The sequence below is a fragment of the Lithobates pipiens genome, unplaced genomic scaffold (assembly GCF_037356315.1).
Source record: "Lithobates pipiens isolate NorthernLeopardFrog02 unplaced genomic scaffold, aLitPip1_a1.2 Scaffold_24, whole genome shotgun sequence".
NCBI lineage: Eukaryota > Metazoa > Chordata > Amphibia > Anura > Ranidae > Lithobates > Lithobates pipiens.
The window spans coordinates 3,545,829-3,562,915 of record NW_027507786.1 but is presented as its reverse complement, the minus strand read 5'-3'; positions in this window follow the sequence as shown (position 1 = coordinate 3,562,915).

Genomic DNA, 17,087 nt, shown 5'->3' with positions numbered 1-17,087 from the left:
GATATGAGGTTGGCCCTAAAGGAAGGGAGCAAGGTCATTCACCTTCAGTTCAAAGCCCTCCCTTTCGGTCTGTCATTATCCCTGAGGGTATTCACCAAAATTATGGCAGAAGCATTAGCTCCCCTTCGCCTGGAGGGAATCTCTGATCCCCTATCTGGACAATTTTATTTTTTGCCCAGACCAAGGAAGGGTTGCAGAGGGACCTCGACAGAGCTTGCGTCCACCTAAGGGAGTTGGGTTGGATCATAAACCTTCAGAAATCAAATTTGGTGCCCGCTCAGGAAGTGACATTCCTGGGGTTTCGAATGCCCTCCATAGATCAAAAGATCTTCCTGCCAGAAGAAAAGGAGAAACTGGTACAGGGGATAGCTCATCTACAATGCAATCAGCCCCGGCCCATCAGGAAGGTTATGTCGGTACTGGGGACGTTGACTTCCTCCATTCCGGCGCTCCAATGGGCAAGGCATCACTTCCGGCCTCTTCGGGCTTTCTTGCTAAAGGTCTGGGATCGTCAACAGAGCTCTCTAGATGATCTGGTGAGGGTCCCCACCTCGGTAAGAAGAAGCCTGTGGTGGTGGAGAAACCTAGAAGTGCTTTCAGAAGGCCTGTTGTGGTCCTTCCCGGTCCAAGTGTGGCTTACAACCGACGCCAGCACCTGGGGTTGGGGGGCCCATGGTCCACAGAAGAGGCAGAGAGGTCCTCAAATTGGAGGAAACTGAAGGCAGTAGAGAAAGCAATGTTGGCCTTCGCAGACGTGGTTCAGGAGCAACACGTCCAGGTCATGTCGGACAATGCCACGGTGGTGTCATACTTGAACAGACAGGGAGGAACCAGAAGCAGGGCTCTTCAGGATCTAGCAAGAAGTATCCTGGGCTGGGCAGAGGAGTTTACTCGATCCTTGTCAGCGATCCACCTAAAAGGGTCCCTAAACGAAAAAGCAGACTTCCTCAGCAGGAACCGGGTCCTAGAGACAGAGTGACAGTGGAATCTGGAGGTCTTCAGACTGATCGGGGAGAGATGGGGTCAGCCAGAGGTAGATATCTCTTTGCCACTCAGGAAAATGCCCAGTTCCCTCTCTTTTTTTCCCTGAGCAGGCACGAGAGGTCGTTGGGAGTGGATGCCTTAGCACACAGCTGGAATTTTCATCTATGCTATGCCTTTCCCCCGTTTCAGTTGATTCCCCGGGTGTTAGGAAAAATCAGAAGAGAGGAAGCAGGGGTAATTCTGATCACCCCCTTTTGGCCCAAACGACCGTGGTTCTCCGCCCTTCTGCAGATGCAGCGAAGACCGTTCTGGCATCTCCCTCTAAGACGAGATCTCCTCCGGCAGGGCGCTCTCGTCCATCAAGACCTAGCAAAACTAAGGCTTACGGCTTGGTTTTTGAGGAGCAGCTCTTGAAGAAGGGAATCTCAGTTTGGTTGCTACCCTGTTGTCCAGTAGGAAGAAAGTCACCAGGGAAATATACTTCAAATACTGGAAGGTGTTTAACTCCTGGTGCAGGACTTTAGCTAGGTCACCGAGACAGATTGCTTCGGTTCTGGAATTCCTACAGGAAGGAGCAGATAATAAACTAGCAATCAGCACCCTAAAAGTGCAGGTAGCCGCTCTAGGGGTCTTTTTGGAGAAACCTTTGGCATCAGACCCTCTAGTAGTGAGGTTCTTTAGAGCTCTTTCTCGTTCTAGGCCTGTCGTATCTAAAAACTGCCCAGGCTGGGACCTGTCTACTGTCCTGCAGGCCCTGACCAAGGGTCCATTCGAACTGATTATTTTGGCCTCCCTGAGATGGATTACTTTGAAAACCGTTTTTTTAGTAGCCATAACTTCAGCTCGCAGAGTTAGTGAATTGCAGGCATTATCAACCAGGGAGCCGTTCTTTTTTGTTTTTCCAGACAGGATAGTCCTTAAAACAGACCCTAATTTTTTGGCCAAAGTGGCATCATTTCAGAATCGATCCCAGGAGATAATTCTCCCTACATTCTGCTCTAATCCATCGGGTAGGAAAGAAGAAGATTTCCATACCTTGGATGTTAAGAGGGCAGTTCTATGTTATTTAGAAGCCACTAAAGACTTTAGACAGTCGGATGCACTTTTTGTTTCCTTTTCTTGTGCTAATAAGGGAGGATGGCAATTTCGGAAGCATATTCCTGTGCTGGTCAGAAGAGTCCAGTGAGTGTCCGGGCTCATTCCACAAGGGCTACAGCGGTGAGTTGGGCAGAGAAGGCTGGCGCCACCCCCGAACAGATATGTAAGGCAGCTACCTGGTCAAGTCTAACGACATTTGCCCGCCATTACAGATTAGATCTCATGACGGCTGGGGATCAGGCTTTTGGAAGGAAAGTCTTACAGGCTGTTGTCCTGCCCTGAATGGAGTAAGTCTCTGTAATCCTCTCGGGTGGCTGTCCTGAAAGTCGTTTTGGAAAATTCAAGTTAGCCTTACCGGTAACTTGTTTTCCAGTAGACTTTCGGGACAGCAATAACCCGCCCTGTGGTGTATGTGATTTGCTGTAATACTATGATATAACTGTCGCTTGTGTGTTGTAGCAGGGGTTGGAGAGTCTCTACAAACAACTGAGGAAGGCTGCGTGGAGACTTCCCTTAAAAAGCTCTGACGGAGGAGGTATTTCCTGTGGGTGGTGGAGCCATGATCTCTTGGGTGGCTGTCCTGAAAGTCTACTGGAAAACAAGTTACCGATATGTCTAACTTAAAAAAATTTTTTTTGGGGGTTTGCTGATGTGCTGCATTTGGCCTATTTTTCTCCCAATGACACCAGTAACGGTGGCACAATTCCTCCCAATGACACCAACGATGGGACACAATTCCTCCCACTTGGACTTATGATAGGGCATTGTTTTTTCCAACTGCTGGGAAATGCAGAAAGAAAAGCTAAGTTTTGTCTTGTATTTTTTATATATATGTGCCATACCTGGCAAAACCCCAAGCTGGGTTGCCAACTGCCGGTAAATTTATGGACAGTTTGTAAAAATTTTTTTTTTTTTTACAACTGTGTTTAAATACCAGGGGCTGATGGTTTGTCATGCCCTGTTGACTTTTTAAGTGTAAAGCAGGCAAATTACTTGTTATGGGTATTGTCCATGTTTCCATATTGTCTTTCTACTATTTATATATCACTTGTCTTAGCCCTTGTAGACACGATCGGAGATTCCGACGGAATGTGTCCGATCGGAGCGTTTTGTCGGATATTCCGACTGTGTGTGGTCTGCATCAGACTGTTTCCGTCGGAATATCCGTCGGACCAAATTTTCCAACTTGCCGGAAATATTTTCCGACAAAATGCTCCGATCGGACATACTCCGATCGTGTGTAGAGAATTCCGATCGGACAAAGTGCCACGCATGCTCAGATCAAATTCCTACATCAAAGATATTTTCTACTAGCCTGAACGTAGTCCCGTCGTAACGAAATAACGTCATCCCGTTCTGAACGATCGGATTTTCCGACAACTTCGTCCGACCGTGTGTATACTACCGTTTCGGACAAAATCCGACGGATTTGGTTGTCGGAATCTCCGACCGTGTGTACAAGGGCTTAGTCTTTAATAGGAGTTCTGTCATGTTTCAGATTTTCAGTGTAAAAAAAAATGTTGCGGGAGGTTGGCAACGCTGTCCCCAAAAAAGATAGAAATTACCAAAGCTGGTACCACTACTCCAGTGATCTTTACTAGTTTCCGGGTCCCACGCCGAGAGGCTGCCCTCCTGCATAGTGAGCACAGGCAGTCATAGCATGGGCACCATTCAGAGAGCACTTTGTATTTTCTTAACCACTTGCCGACCAGCCGCCACAGTTGTACTGCGGCAGCACGGCTCGGCTGCGCGAATCGGCATTGTTACGTCGAGTATGAACATCGATCTGTTAATTTTGCCTGCACAGTCCCATCCCCTCCTTCAGTTGGAACACTCCCTAGGATACATATTAACCCCTCCCCGCCCCCTAGTATTAACCCCTTCACTGCCAGTGACATTTTTACAGTAATCAATGCAATTTTGATCGCTGTATTAATGCCAATGGTCCCAGAAATGTGTCAAAGTTGTCCGATGTGTCCGCCATAATGTCGCAGTCACGATAAAAATCACTAATCGCTGCCACTACTTGTTAAAAAAAAGAAATAATAATTATTAATAGAAATGCCATAAAACTATTCCCTATTTTGTATACGCTATAACTTTTGTGCAAACCAATCAATATAAGCTTATTGTGTTTTTTTTTTGGGGGGGGGGTTTAACAAAAATATGTAGAAAAATACATATCGGCCTAAACTGAGGAAAAAATTAGCTTTTTTTTTAAATCTATTTTTGGGATATTTATTTTTGCGCAAACCAATCAATATACGTTTATTGCGTTTTTTTTATTGTTTTGTTTTTTTTAAACAAAAATATGTAGAAGAATACATATCGGCCTAAACTGAGGAAAAAAATAGTTTTTTTTAAATATACTTTTGGGATATTTATTATAGCCAAAAGTAAAAAATATTGCTTTTTTTTTTTTTTAAATTGTCGCTATTTTTTTTGTTTATAGCGCAAAAAATAAAAACCGCAGAGGTGATCAAATGCCACCAAAAGAAAGCTCTATTTGTGGGGAAAAAAGGACTACAATTTTGTTTCGCACGGCCACACAATTGTCAGCTAAAGCCACTCAGTGCTGAATCGCAAAAAGTTGTTCCGGTCAGGGAGGGGGTAAAATCTTCCGGGGCTAAAGCGGTTAAGGATGGATTTCATAAAAGGATAAAAATAAACTGATGGTTTTAATGACTATGGCACTGACCTGATCTGTGGGGGGGGGGGGGGGGGGGGATCCTGGCCTTTGCAGGAGTAACCTACCATAAATGTGTCCACAGAATTTAAATAAAGTTTGTGGCAGATTAATTTAATCCTAACACATGCCGGCTGGAGCTGATTGGTCGGCGCAGGGAACGCGCTCGTCTTTGCATTTCCGATTATTATGTTTATTTTTCTCAGGTTTGTCTGCAGCAGAGTGTTGGCTGCAGTTCTGCCGTTTCTCTCCTGCAGGGGGCAGGCCGGCCCTTAGTATAGTCCTCTCTCTCTCTATTATTCCCTCTGGTGGGATACCCGCTCAGTGTTTGCATTTTCGGTGGATAAAAATAGTTTTTACATTGTGTGAGGTGAGCGGACTCATGAAATGTACGCTGATGAGAAGCAACCAGAAACAATGCCCTTTACCCTGAGGTCTTCTAATATAAAACAGACATGGCTAGGCTGTGCCTGGATCGCTAATTTATGGCGCGGGATTGGGTGTAGTGTATATCCTTCCTTCTTTTTTTTTTTTTTGCCTACCTATTATAGCATGGATTAGCACATGAAATTCTCAATGGTATTAATGTTCGAATTATAGAAGGGTTATGGGAAGGGTGTTCAACCTATTGAAGCGCAAAGGCAACTTTTACAAGGTGATCGCTTACAATCACTTATACAACGGCCCATTCAGTTTTTAAATAGAAATGAAAGGTAAAACATTTGTGTATAGATATAAAAATACATAATGTCCCCCCTTTTTATGTAAGTGATCGCATTCCCTCTGTTCTCAGCTGCATAAGAGCTTGGGGGGGGGGAAGCAGCGGCAGCACACCGAGCTTCCCAGTGAATGGCTGCGCAACAGGGGTCATGTCAGGACAAGTCTGATCATTGGAGGAGAGCATACTGAGTTCCCGGAACAGCTAGAGAACTGACCACGATGTGTTCTCCTGCTTTAGTGTGGTCAGCTTGTAATAGGAAAGCAGAGGGACTGGCAGGAATACCAGGGATTTCACACAGAGGAGGTAATGCAGAGAGAACAGGAGATGTCCTCATACAAGTACATGATACAGCAGCCACATATCAGGAATTATGAAATGTTGGAGTATTAAATGCTTTAAGTGATTTGGTAAGCGGTCAGTTGGTAGATCATTTGGCAGAGGTGCCCGATGTGTGTATAATATAGAGCCTGGTATATGAGGTACAGAGCCCTGTGTATAATGTAGAGCCTGGTATATGAGGTACAGAGCCCTGTGTATAATGTAGAGCCTGGTATGTGGTACAGAGCCCTGTGTATAATGTAGACCCTGGTATATGAGGTACAGAGCCCTGTGTATAATGTAGACCCTGGTATATGAGGTACAGAGCCCTGTGTATAATGTAGACCCTGGTATATGAGGTACAGAGCCCTGTGTATAATGTAGACCCTGGTATATGAGGTACAGAGCCCTGTGTATAATGTAGACCCTGGTATATGAGGTACAGAGCCCTGTGTATAATGTAGAGCCTGGTATATGAGGTACAGAGCCCTGTGTATAATGTAGAGCCTGGTATATGAGGTACAGAGCCCTGTGTATAATGCACAGCTTGGTATATGAGGTACAGAGCCCTGTGTATAATGTATAGCCTGGTATATGAGGTACAGAGCCCTGTGTATAATGTACAGCCTTGGTATATGATGTGCAGAGCCCTGTGTATAATGTAGAGCCTGGTATATGATGTACAGAGCCCTGTGTATAATATACAGCCTTGGAATATGATGTGCAGAGCCCTGTGTATAATGTATAGCCTTGTATAATGTACTACAGGGGACGGAGTGGGTGGATTAGATAAGGGGTGGGGCTTATGAGAAGTGTGAAGGGTCAAAAAGGAAGGATGGGGTCTAGCCCCTCCATGTTAAAACTTCACACTCCACCACTGGTTTGGGTTAAAGTGCCCCCCCCCCCCCCCCGGTGCACCAAAACAAAAGGCGTGCCATACCTAGCACAGCCAAAGCCTATCCCCTGCCAGCGTGCTGTAGAGCAGGAACTTTTCTCTGTGTGAAAGCAAAGGTCTCTCTGCAAAGGTCTGACATGCTTCCTGCTGAGTCAGACCTAAAACTCTTTAATCAGCAGGGAGCCTAAGTGCCGGTTCACACAGGGACGGGTTTAAAGTTGCCCGACTCTGAAGCTGATCCGTACAGATTACAGAGCGACCTCAGCGCGGCTTGCAAAACGACTTCTGTATAGAAGTCAATGCAAGCCACTCTGAAATCACCCCAAAGTAGTACAGGAAACTTTTTCTAGGTCAGAGCGACTTGAGTAGCTCCTATTAGAACGGTTCCATTGTACAGAATTGAGCAAAACTTGTCTGGTGGCTAAGTCACCTGACAGGTCACCCCTGTGTGAACCGGGTCTAATCCTTTCTGATTGGAGAGTTGTAATATGGCCGAGGGCCCAATTTTGGCAAAAGAACTGGTCCATGATTGTTGATGAAAGTTTTTTTTTTTTTAATTTGTCCATTATACCCTTAATTTGGTTCTAAAGACAGAAAGTTTTTTTATCTTAATGCAGATAACCTTCTGTGTACTTGGTCGGATAAAATGGAGCACTGTATACAAGAAGGAACCTCCATCTAGGTGAAGCGATTTAATAAAAAGAACAAAAGACAATAAAAATGCACTCACTAGTTAAGTGAATCAAGGCTTGTCCATTGGACCACCACGAGGCTGCAGAGCTCTACAGGCAAGTGGGCTAGCTGAAGCAGGGTTCTTGATGGAAGTACAGCTGTCGGGCTTCAGGCTGGAACATAAGCAACAGCTCCTTCCATATGGTTTATATGGGTTTATCACAAGACCTGATCCACTTTTGTGAGTGCATTTTTTTATTGTCTTTCATTCTTTTTAATCGCTACCTAGATGGAGGCGCCTTCTTGTGTTTTTGTTTTTATATGTGCATTAGGATCTCAAGAACTAATCTGGTGTCCACTTCACCTGGTGTTTCCATACCTCTTTCCTGGTCCTCTTATGTGCCCCATTAAATGACAGTTGTGTTCTAGTCAGCGCAATAGCTTATTAATTTTCAAAACAGTGCATTGAAATGCAAACTTTTATTATACACACACTAATACAGGTTGTCTCTTATGCCCAGGCCAACGCACATGCTCATAGTGAACCTGTGCCTTTTCCATGCAGGACTAAACTGATCCACTTTAACCACTTGCCGACCAGCCACCGCTGTTGTACTGCGGCAGAATGGCACGGCTGGGCGAAATGACGTTATGTTACTTCGCTTTGCCCTGTGGCCACTAGGGGTGCACACCTGTTGCTCGCCCCTGGAGCTGATGCGAGTGCCCAGTGGTCACCATCACCGCCGGACTCCCGCGATCGCGGCTGACACTTGGAGAACCGGAATCTGTGTGTAAACACACAGTTTCCGGTTCTCTGTGAGGAGAAGAGAGAGATTGTCTGTTCATACAGAGTATGAACAGCGATCTGTCATCTCCCCTACACAGTCCCACCCCCCCCCCCCTTCAGTTAGAACACACACTAGGGAACACAATTAACCCCTTGATCGCCCCCTAGTGTTTAACCCCTTCCCTGCCAGTGACATTTTTACAGTAATCAATGCGTTTTTATAGTGTATATGTATGTATAAATGCCAATGGTCCCAAAAATGTGTCAAAATTGTCCGATAAATCTCGCAGTCCTGATAAAAACCGCAGACCATCGCCATCACTAGTAAAAAAAAAAAAATGAATAATAAAAATTCCATAAAACTATCCTCTATTTTATAGATGCTATAACTTTTGCGCAAACCAATCAATATATATACGCTTATTGTGATTTTTTTTTTATTTTATTTTTTTTTACCAAAAATATTTAGAAGAATATATATCGGTCTAAACTGAGGAAAAAGATTGTTTTTTTATTTTTGGGGGACTCCATGAATATCCATGAAAAGGCAGACACCGTGAATATCCAAACCCCCAACCCGTTTTCCAATCCCCCCCCCCGTCCCTGGGAACATTTTCCTGGCATGAAAACAGTCCCTGGTGCCAAAACATTTGTGTTTTTGGTTCCATAGACCAAAGGTCATTGGGGAACCCACAGAGATGTGAATGTGACCCATAGAAAACCATGGTACATGGAATGTGTGACGGGAGTCACTTTGGGTGGGGGGTTTGTGTAACTAAGCTTAATTTACGGTGGACATAGTCCTGTTGAGGACAAGGGTTTCGTCACAGACCATAGTGTGTTTTTCTGCAAAACTGAAAACCGCATAGTTGTGAACCCGGCCTCATGTCACATGGGCTGGTCGGGAGAACGCCGTTTTCCCCGTATTGGTGGTGTTAAAGCCCTGAGAATAAATTCAATCTACCTGTCATGTTTGGTGGTGGTGTTGCCGGCTTAACGCGACCCATTCAACCAGGGCCATCTTTAAGGCAGGGCAAAAGGGGCAGCTGCCCTGGGCCCTGTCATTGTTGTGGGGCCCAAAGCAGCTGCCTCATACTTGCCAACTATCCCAGTTTACATTCCCTTGTCCTCTGAAGTTTTAGTCCTGTGCTGTGTCCCGATATCTCAGTGCAAAGTGCTGGTACTAATGCTGCCCAGCTCTGCCCTATTGTTGTGTACAGATGACTCACCTGCAGACCCTGTGTTTACATGTAAATAAGCGGTATTCATATGTAAATAGCAGTGACATGCATATGTAAATAGCTAAGGCCAACGGAATTGATATGTAAATAAGGGCAGTATTCATATGTATATCATGCCCCGCTGCAGTGAGGAGATGATGTGCTGTAACCTATAGCAACCAGTGAGGAGTATTACTCTACAGAAATCTCTAGCAGCCAATCAAAAAGCAGCAATCATGTGCTGTAACCTCTAGCTACTAATCAGTGAGCCTTAAGGAGTGCTGTAACCTCTAGCCACCAGTCAGTGAGCGGTAATGATATGCTGTAACCTCTGGCAACCAATCACAATCGCTGCCTGATCTGATAAAGTAAACTGATTTTAAGTCTAGCTGCTATTTATTTTATGTCTCAGAGAAGGTGGAGAGTGAAATTCCATGGGGGGAGGGGGGCCCTAAGAAAATTTTTGCCCAGGGCCCAATTAATATTAAAGGGGTTGTAAAGGTTCGTTTTTTATTTTCTACATAGGTTCCTCTAAGCTAGTGCATTGTTGGTTCACTTTCCCTTTCCTTCGATTTCCCTTCTAAATGCTTTTTTTCTTTGTCTGAATATCTCACTTCCTGTTTCTCCTCAGTAAACTTCTCACCATCATCCGAGCGGTGGTTAGTCAGCCAGAACAGCTTACTGAACAGCTTACTGAGGAGGAAGAGGAAGTGAGAAATTCAGACAAAGAAAACAAAGAAAAAAACATTTAGAAGGGAAATCAAAGGAAAAGGTAAGTGAACCAACAATGTACTAGCTTAAAGGAACCTATTTAGAAAATAAAAAACGAACCTTTACAACCCCTTTAAAGACGGCCCTGCATTCAACTGCCCTGCAAACCAACGGCTCGACCACCTGTTTTTACCACCGTGTGACCGAGCCCTCGGAATACGCTCAGTCCCCACCCACCCCGCCTGTCCTTAAGTCACTGACTTGAGCAAACAAACCTTTCCAAACAACAACGGATACATTTGTCATCAAACGTTTCCTTGGCACTTCCGAAGCCGCCAAATATTTTGCTGCCCATTTAAGAAAACTTCACCTTGGAAATCGAAAGATAAAACGCCAAAAAATAATAATAATAATTAAAACACACTGCGTAAAGATAGCGTTGACAATCCGTGGTTAATCTCGTGTTTTTTTTTTTTTTTTTTTTTGTTTTGAAAATATTTGTTTTAAAAATCCCATCTCTTATCGTTTGGGTGAGGACGGCACTCTTAACAAAAACATCAACATTGGATCATTTGTAATAGAACGCTGTTATTAATAGTTTCGAGCCTCCAAGTGCGGGAAACACACCCCTATCTCGGCACATCGTTCGATGTGTGTGTTTAGGGAAGGCAGGAAAAACCATAATATTGACACACAAGTTGGTGCTCACGGTTTGTTTGGATCCCGGGGATGTTGACCTAGACACCGCCGTATCGTCAACAGGTACACACCTATTTTCTGCTTTCATCTCTTCGGAAATTGCGCTCTTGTTTAGCAGAAGTAATGAGATGGTTGGAGTGGGTGTTTCCGATGGAGTTTTCCTATGTTTATTTTTCCACAGGCTCGTCCTAATGGTGACAATGGGAACCAAGTTACCGAGCTATATTTAGCCTCACGTGACCGAACCTTCTGTATCATTCTTAAAAATAAACCTGAAGTCTACCATACCTGCCAATCCCTTGCGGAAAGGGTTTGTGGGGTCATAGATTTCGTTTAGGGCCCGTTTACTTCTTTGTCAATGCAGCCCATTGAAATGAATGGGCCTGCCCATGCTAAATAAAGAAAAAAAAAATCAAAATCAGACGTGACCCTTTTTTTTTGCAATGCAAAGCCCCACAACGCTTTATGCAATGCTGCACCCAAATAAAATTTATAAAAAAAAAAAATCCCACAAATAGAGCTTTCTTTTGGTGGTATTTAATAACCTCCTGTCTTTTTTTTTTTTTTTTTTTTTTATCACGCAAAAAAAAAAAAAAAAAACGTTTTTGAAAACAAAAAAATCGGACGTGACCCTTTTTTTGTAACACAACGCTTTATGCAATGCTGTACCCAAATAAAATATATAATAAAAAAAAATCCAACAAATAGAGCTTTCTTTTGGTGGTATTTGATCACCTCCTGTCTTTGCCTTTTTTTTTGCGCGCGTTAAAAAAAAAAATTTTGAAAACCCAAAAAATCGGACGTGACCCTTTTTTTGTAACACAAAGCCCCACAACGATTTATGCAATGCTGTACCCAAATAAAATGTATAAAAAAAAAAATCCAACAAATAGAGCTTTCTTTTGGTGGTATTTGATCACTTCTGTCTTTTTTTTTTTTATTTATTTATTTATTTATTTTTATCGCGCGCAAAAAAAATAAATACACTGTTGAAAACCAAAAAAAAAATCGGAAGTGGCACCTTTTTTGCAACACAAAGCCCCACAACACTTTATGCAACGCTGTACCCAAATAAAGTGTAAAAAAAAATCTCACAAAGAGAGCTTTCTTTTGGTGGTATTTGATCACTTCTGTCTTTTTTCTTTTTTTTTTATTTATTGCGCCAAAATAAAAATGAAAAAATAGTGTTAAAAACCAAAAAAAATATCGGATTTGGCACCTTTTTTGTAACACAAACCCCCACGACACTGCAACGCTGTACCCAAATAAAGTGTATAAAAAAAAATAAAAAAATCTCACAAATAGAGCTTTCTTTTGGTGGTATTTGATCACTTCTGTCTTTTTTTTTTTTTTTTTTTTTATTATTATTGCGCCAAAATAAAAAAATAAAAATAGTGTTGACAACCAAAAAAAAATAAAAATCGTGACCCCCTTTTTTGTAACACAAAGCCCCACAATGCTTTCTGCAACGCTGTATAAAAAAAAAAATCCCAAAAATAGTGCTTTCTTTTGTTGGTATTTGATCACCGTTTTAAAAATAAAAAAATTCAGACGTTACTCCTTATTTGTCTGTCTCTTTAATTTTTTGCACTATAAAAAAGAAAATGCTGATCAAATAGCAGCAAAAGAAAGCTCCATTTGTGGTAAAAAAAAAAAAATTACATTAATTTTATTTGGGTACAGCGTTTCATAAAGAGATGAGGGGCTTTGTGTCACAAAAAAGAAGGGTCACGTCTGTTTTTTTATTTTTATTTTTTAAACTCTTTTCATATTTTTGTACTATATAAAAAAAGACAGCTTTAAAAACACAAAAAATAAACAGATGTGACTCCTCTTTTTTTGTGAAACAAAGCTCCTTATCGCTTTACGCAACGTTGTAGCCAAATGAAATTTGTCTTTTTTTTTTACCACAAATAAAGCTTTATTTTGGTGGTATTTGATCACCCCCTTTTTTTTTATCGTTCAAATTTTAGAAATTTTATTTGGCTACAGCGTTGCGTAAACCGTTGTGGGGCTTTACATTACAAAAAAGGGTCACGTCTAATTTTTTTTTTTCTTAATGGAAAGCCATACATCACTTTACGCAACGCTGAACCCAAATAAAATTGATCTTTTCTTTTACCACAAATTAAGCTTTCTTTTGGTGGTATTTGATCACCTCTGCGGGTTTTCATTTTTGTGCTATAAACAAAAAAAAGACAGTTTTGAAAAAAAAAAAAACAACCAGACGTGACCCCTTTTTGTGACGCAAAGCCCCACATCGCTTTACCTAAATAACATTTGTCTTTTTTTTTTTAACCACAAATAGAGCTTTCTTTTGGTGGTATTTTATCACCTCCTGTGTTTTTTATTTTTTGTGCCATAAACAAAAAAAAAATAAAAAATTACTTCAAAAAATTTAGGCCGGTATATATTCTGCTACATAATTTTGGTAAAATTTTTTTTTTTTTTAAATCCCAATAAGTGTATATTGATTGGTTTATGGGAATGTTATAGCACCTCTGGTGTGTATATATAGATATATAAAAAATATATAGATAGATAGATATTTGTTTGTTTTATACTAGTAATGGCGGTGATCAGTGACTTGTAACTGGACTGCGATATTGCAGCGCACCATTTGACACCAACTAACACTTTGCAGGGATCAGTGCTACAAAATATGTACTGTCACTGTACTAATGACACTGGCTGGAAAGGGGGTTAAACATCTAGGGCGATTAAAGGGTTACATGTGTGCCTAGCCAGTGTTTTTTTTTGTGTACTGTGTGTGGTGCTTTTACTAGGGCAGGAGATGGATTTTATTCATTGCTTTGCAGGGACACAAGCCACCCCCACTCCCCCCCAGAATGGAGATCTACGCCCCCCACCCCCTGTAGGCAGAAGTGCAGTGAGGTCCATAAAGACATGGATGAGCGAGTTTGGGGTGGAGGAACTTGACTGGCCTGCACAGAGTCCTGACCTCAACCCGATAAAAGACGGTTGGGATGAATTAGAGCGGAGACTGTGAGCCAGGCCTTCTCGTCCAACATCAGTGCCTGACCTCACAAATGCGCTTCTGGAAGAATGGTCAAACATTCCCTTGCGCCGCGTACACACGATCAAACAATCCAGTGGAAAAGGATGCTGGGACTGTGACATCATAATGGGCGGGGACATCATCCGGTGATGTCCCTATATAAGACGCCGCGTGTCCTGTCATAGTGACCGGAGACAGCGACGAGGCAACATCGCCAGAAGAGAAGAACAGAAGACGGCGACAGCGGCAGCGACGACAGAAGACCGGGCCACCGCTTGTAAAAGAGCTAGAAGAAGGTGCGGTGGCCCGGCAGAAGAACCGTAGAGGGGGACAAGACCCCCGAAGTCGGAAGAAGAGGGCGGCGGCAAAGAAGAAAGCCGGGCTCCTCCGCTAGCAAAAGAGATAGCAGAGGAGTCCGGCGAGAAGACGGAAGAAGACCCCCGGAGCTGTGCAATAAACTATTTTAACCCTTGAGTTTTTTTTTTTTTTTTTTTTACATTTTTTTTCACAGGTGAATGGGTAGGGGTACATTGTACCCGCCAGACTAAGTCCGCCGGATAGTCTGATAGGTGTGTACACGGCAATAAACACACTCCTAAACCTTGTGGACGGCCTTCCCAGAAGAGTTGAAGCTGTTATATCTGCACAGGGTGGGCCAACTCAATATTGAACCCTACGGACTAAGACTGGGATGCCATTAAAGTTCATGTGCGGGTAAAGGCAGGCGTCCCAATACTTTTGGTAATATATCTCATGATCTCCCCCTGAACTGTGGCATTGCAGGTTATGGTAGAGAGCTCCAGTCCCTCTCCAAGGTGCTGAAATCTATTAGAATGCTGGGACTGCACTCAGGCTCCCCCTGCTGGCTACAGGCGGAAAGCCTCCTCACTAGTCCAAACTTCTCCTCCTGTAGCCAGCTTTACATTCTCACCAGCATTGACTTCTGCTGATCATTGCAGCCCTTGGGATGAGTGCACCGATGGAGAATGGAGATTGTATATTTTGGAGAATGCACGCTAGAACATCAAAATTCCAGGATACGTGAGAAAGTGGGTAGGAGGTGCCGGAAGCCAGGGGTTACTTTGTTGTCATTGGGTCACAACTGTGGCAATGGTGCACCCATGTAGAGAATATGGGTACGGGGGGCTTGCAGCTTCTGTACACCCAAGGACCTCCATGATCACCGTGGGTTATGAGAGGAATAATTGAATTTCAATATTCATAGTACTATGCCAGCCTTCCTCAACCTTTATACCCTAGAGCAGGGGTTGCCACACTTTCTAAACAAAGAACCAATTTGGCGTCCTTTAGACTTCAGGGCGGGCCGGATTGTGGTCAGTGGGAGTAGAAAATACCCTACTATCAGTGGGAGTAAACAATGTAGCTTAGTGGTCAGTGGGAGCAAAAAAAAGTTACATAGTGCCTATGGTCAGAAGGAGGGGGAATAGTGCCCCATCGTTAGTATTAGTGGTAGGAGTAGTCCCCATTATTAGTATTAGTGGGGGGAATAGCGCCCCATTATTAGTATTAGTTGTAGGAATAGAGCCCCATTATTAGTATTAGTGGGAGGAATAGTGCCCCATTATTAGTATTAGTGGGGGAATAGTGCCCCATTATTATTAGTGGTAAGAATAGCGCCTCATCGGTAGGAATAGTGCCCCATTATTAGTATTAGTGGGGGGAATAATGCCCCATTATTAGTATTAGTTGTAGGAATAGAGCCCCATTATTAGTGTTAGTGGGAGGAATAGTGCCCCATTATTAGTATTAGTGGGAGGAATAGTGCCCCATTATCAGTGGTAAGAATAGCGCCTCATCGTTAGTAATAGTGGTAGGAATAGTGCCCCATTATTAGTATTAGTGGTAGGAATAGTGCCCCATTATTAGTATTAGTGGGAGGAATAGTGCCCCATTATTAGTATTAGTGGGAGGAATAGTGCCCCATTATTAGTGGGAGGAATAGCGCCCCATTATTAGTGGGAGGAATAGCGCCCCATTATTATTATTAGTGGGAGGAATAGCGCCCCATTATTAGTATTAGTGGTAGGGATAGCACCCCATCAGTATTAGTGGTAGGAATAGTGCCCCATTTTTAGTATTAGTGGGAGGAATAGCGCCCCATCATTAGTATTGGTGGTAGGAATAGTGCCCCATTATTAGTATTAGTGGGAGGAATAGTGTCCCATCATTAGTATTAGTGGTAGGAATAGTGCCCCTTCGTTGGCATCAGTGGGAGGTATAGTGATCTATCAATGGTATAAGTGAGGGGAATGGTGCCCCATTATTAGTATTCGTGGGAGGGATAGCGCCCCATCAGTATTAGTGGTAGTAATAGTGCCCCATCATTAGTATTAGTGGTAGAAATAGTGCCCCTTTGTTGGTATCAGTGGGAGGAATAGTGACCTATCAATGGTATAAGTGAGGGGAATGATGCCCCATTATTAGTATTAGTGGGAGGAATAGCACCCCATCATTGGTGTCAGTGGTAGGAATAGTGCCCCATTATTAGTATTAGTGGGAGGAATAGTGCCCCATTATTAGTATTAGTGGGAGGAATAGTGCCCCATCATTAGCATTAGTGGTAGGAATAGTGCCCCATTATTAGTAATAGTGGCAGGAATAGTGCCCCATTATTAGTAATAGTGGCAGGAATAGTGCCCCATTATTAGTATTAGTGGGAGAAATAGTGCCAGTTTGTTGGTATCAGTGATCAGTTGATGTCAATGGGAGGAACAATGCCTTATCATTGGTATTAGTGGGAGGAATAGTGCCCCTTTGTGGGTATTAGTGGTAGGAATAGTGCCCCTTTGTGGGTATTAGTGGTAGGAATAGTGTCCCTTTGTTGGTGTCAGTGGGAGGAATAGTGACCTATCAATGGTATAAGTGAGGGGAATGGTGCCCCATTATTAGTATTAGTGGAATAGCGCCCCATCATTGGTGTCAGTGGTAGGAATAGTGACCCATTATTAGTATTAGTGGGAGAAATAGTGCCAGTTTGTTGGTATCAGTGGGAGGAATGCTTCCCCTTTGTTGGTATCAGTGATCAGTTTATGTCAATGGGAGGAACAATGCCTTATCATTGGTATTAGTGGTAGGAATAGTGCCCCTTTGTTGGTGTCAGTGGGAGGAATAGTGACCTATCAATGGTATAAGTGAGGGGAATGGTGCCCCATTATTAGTATTAGTGGAATAGCGCCCCATCATTGGTGTCAGTGGTAGGAATAGTGACCCATTATTAGTATTAGTGGGAGAAATAGTGCCAGTTTGTTGGTATCAG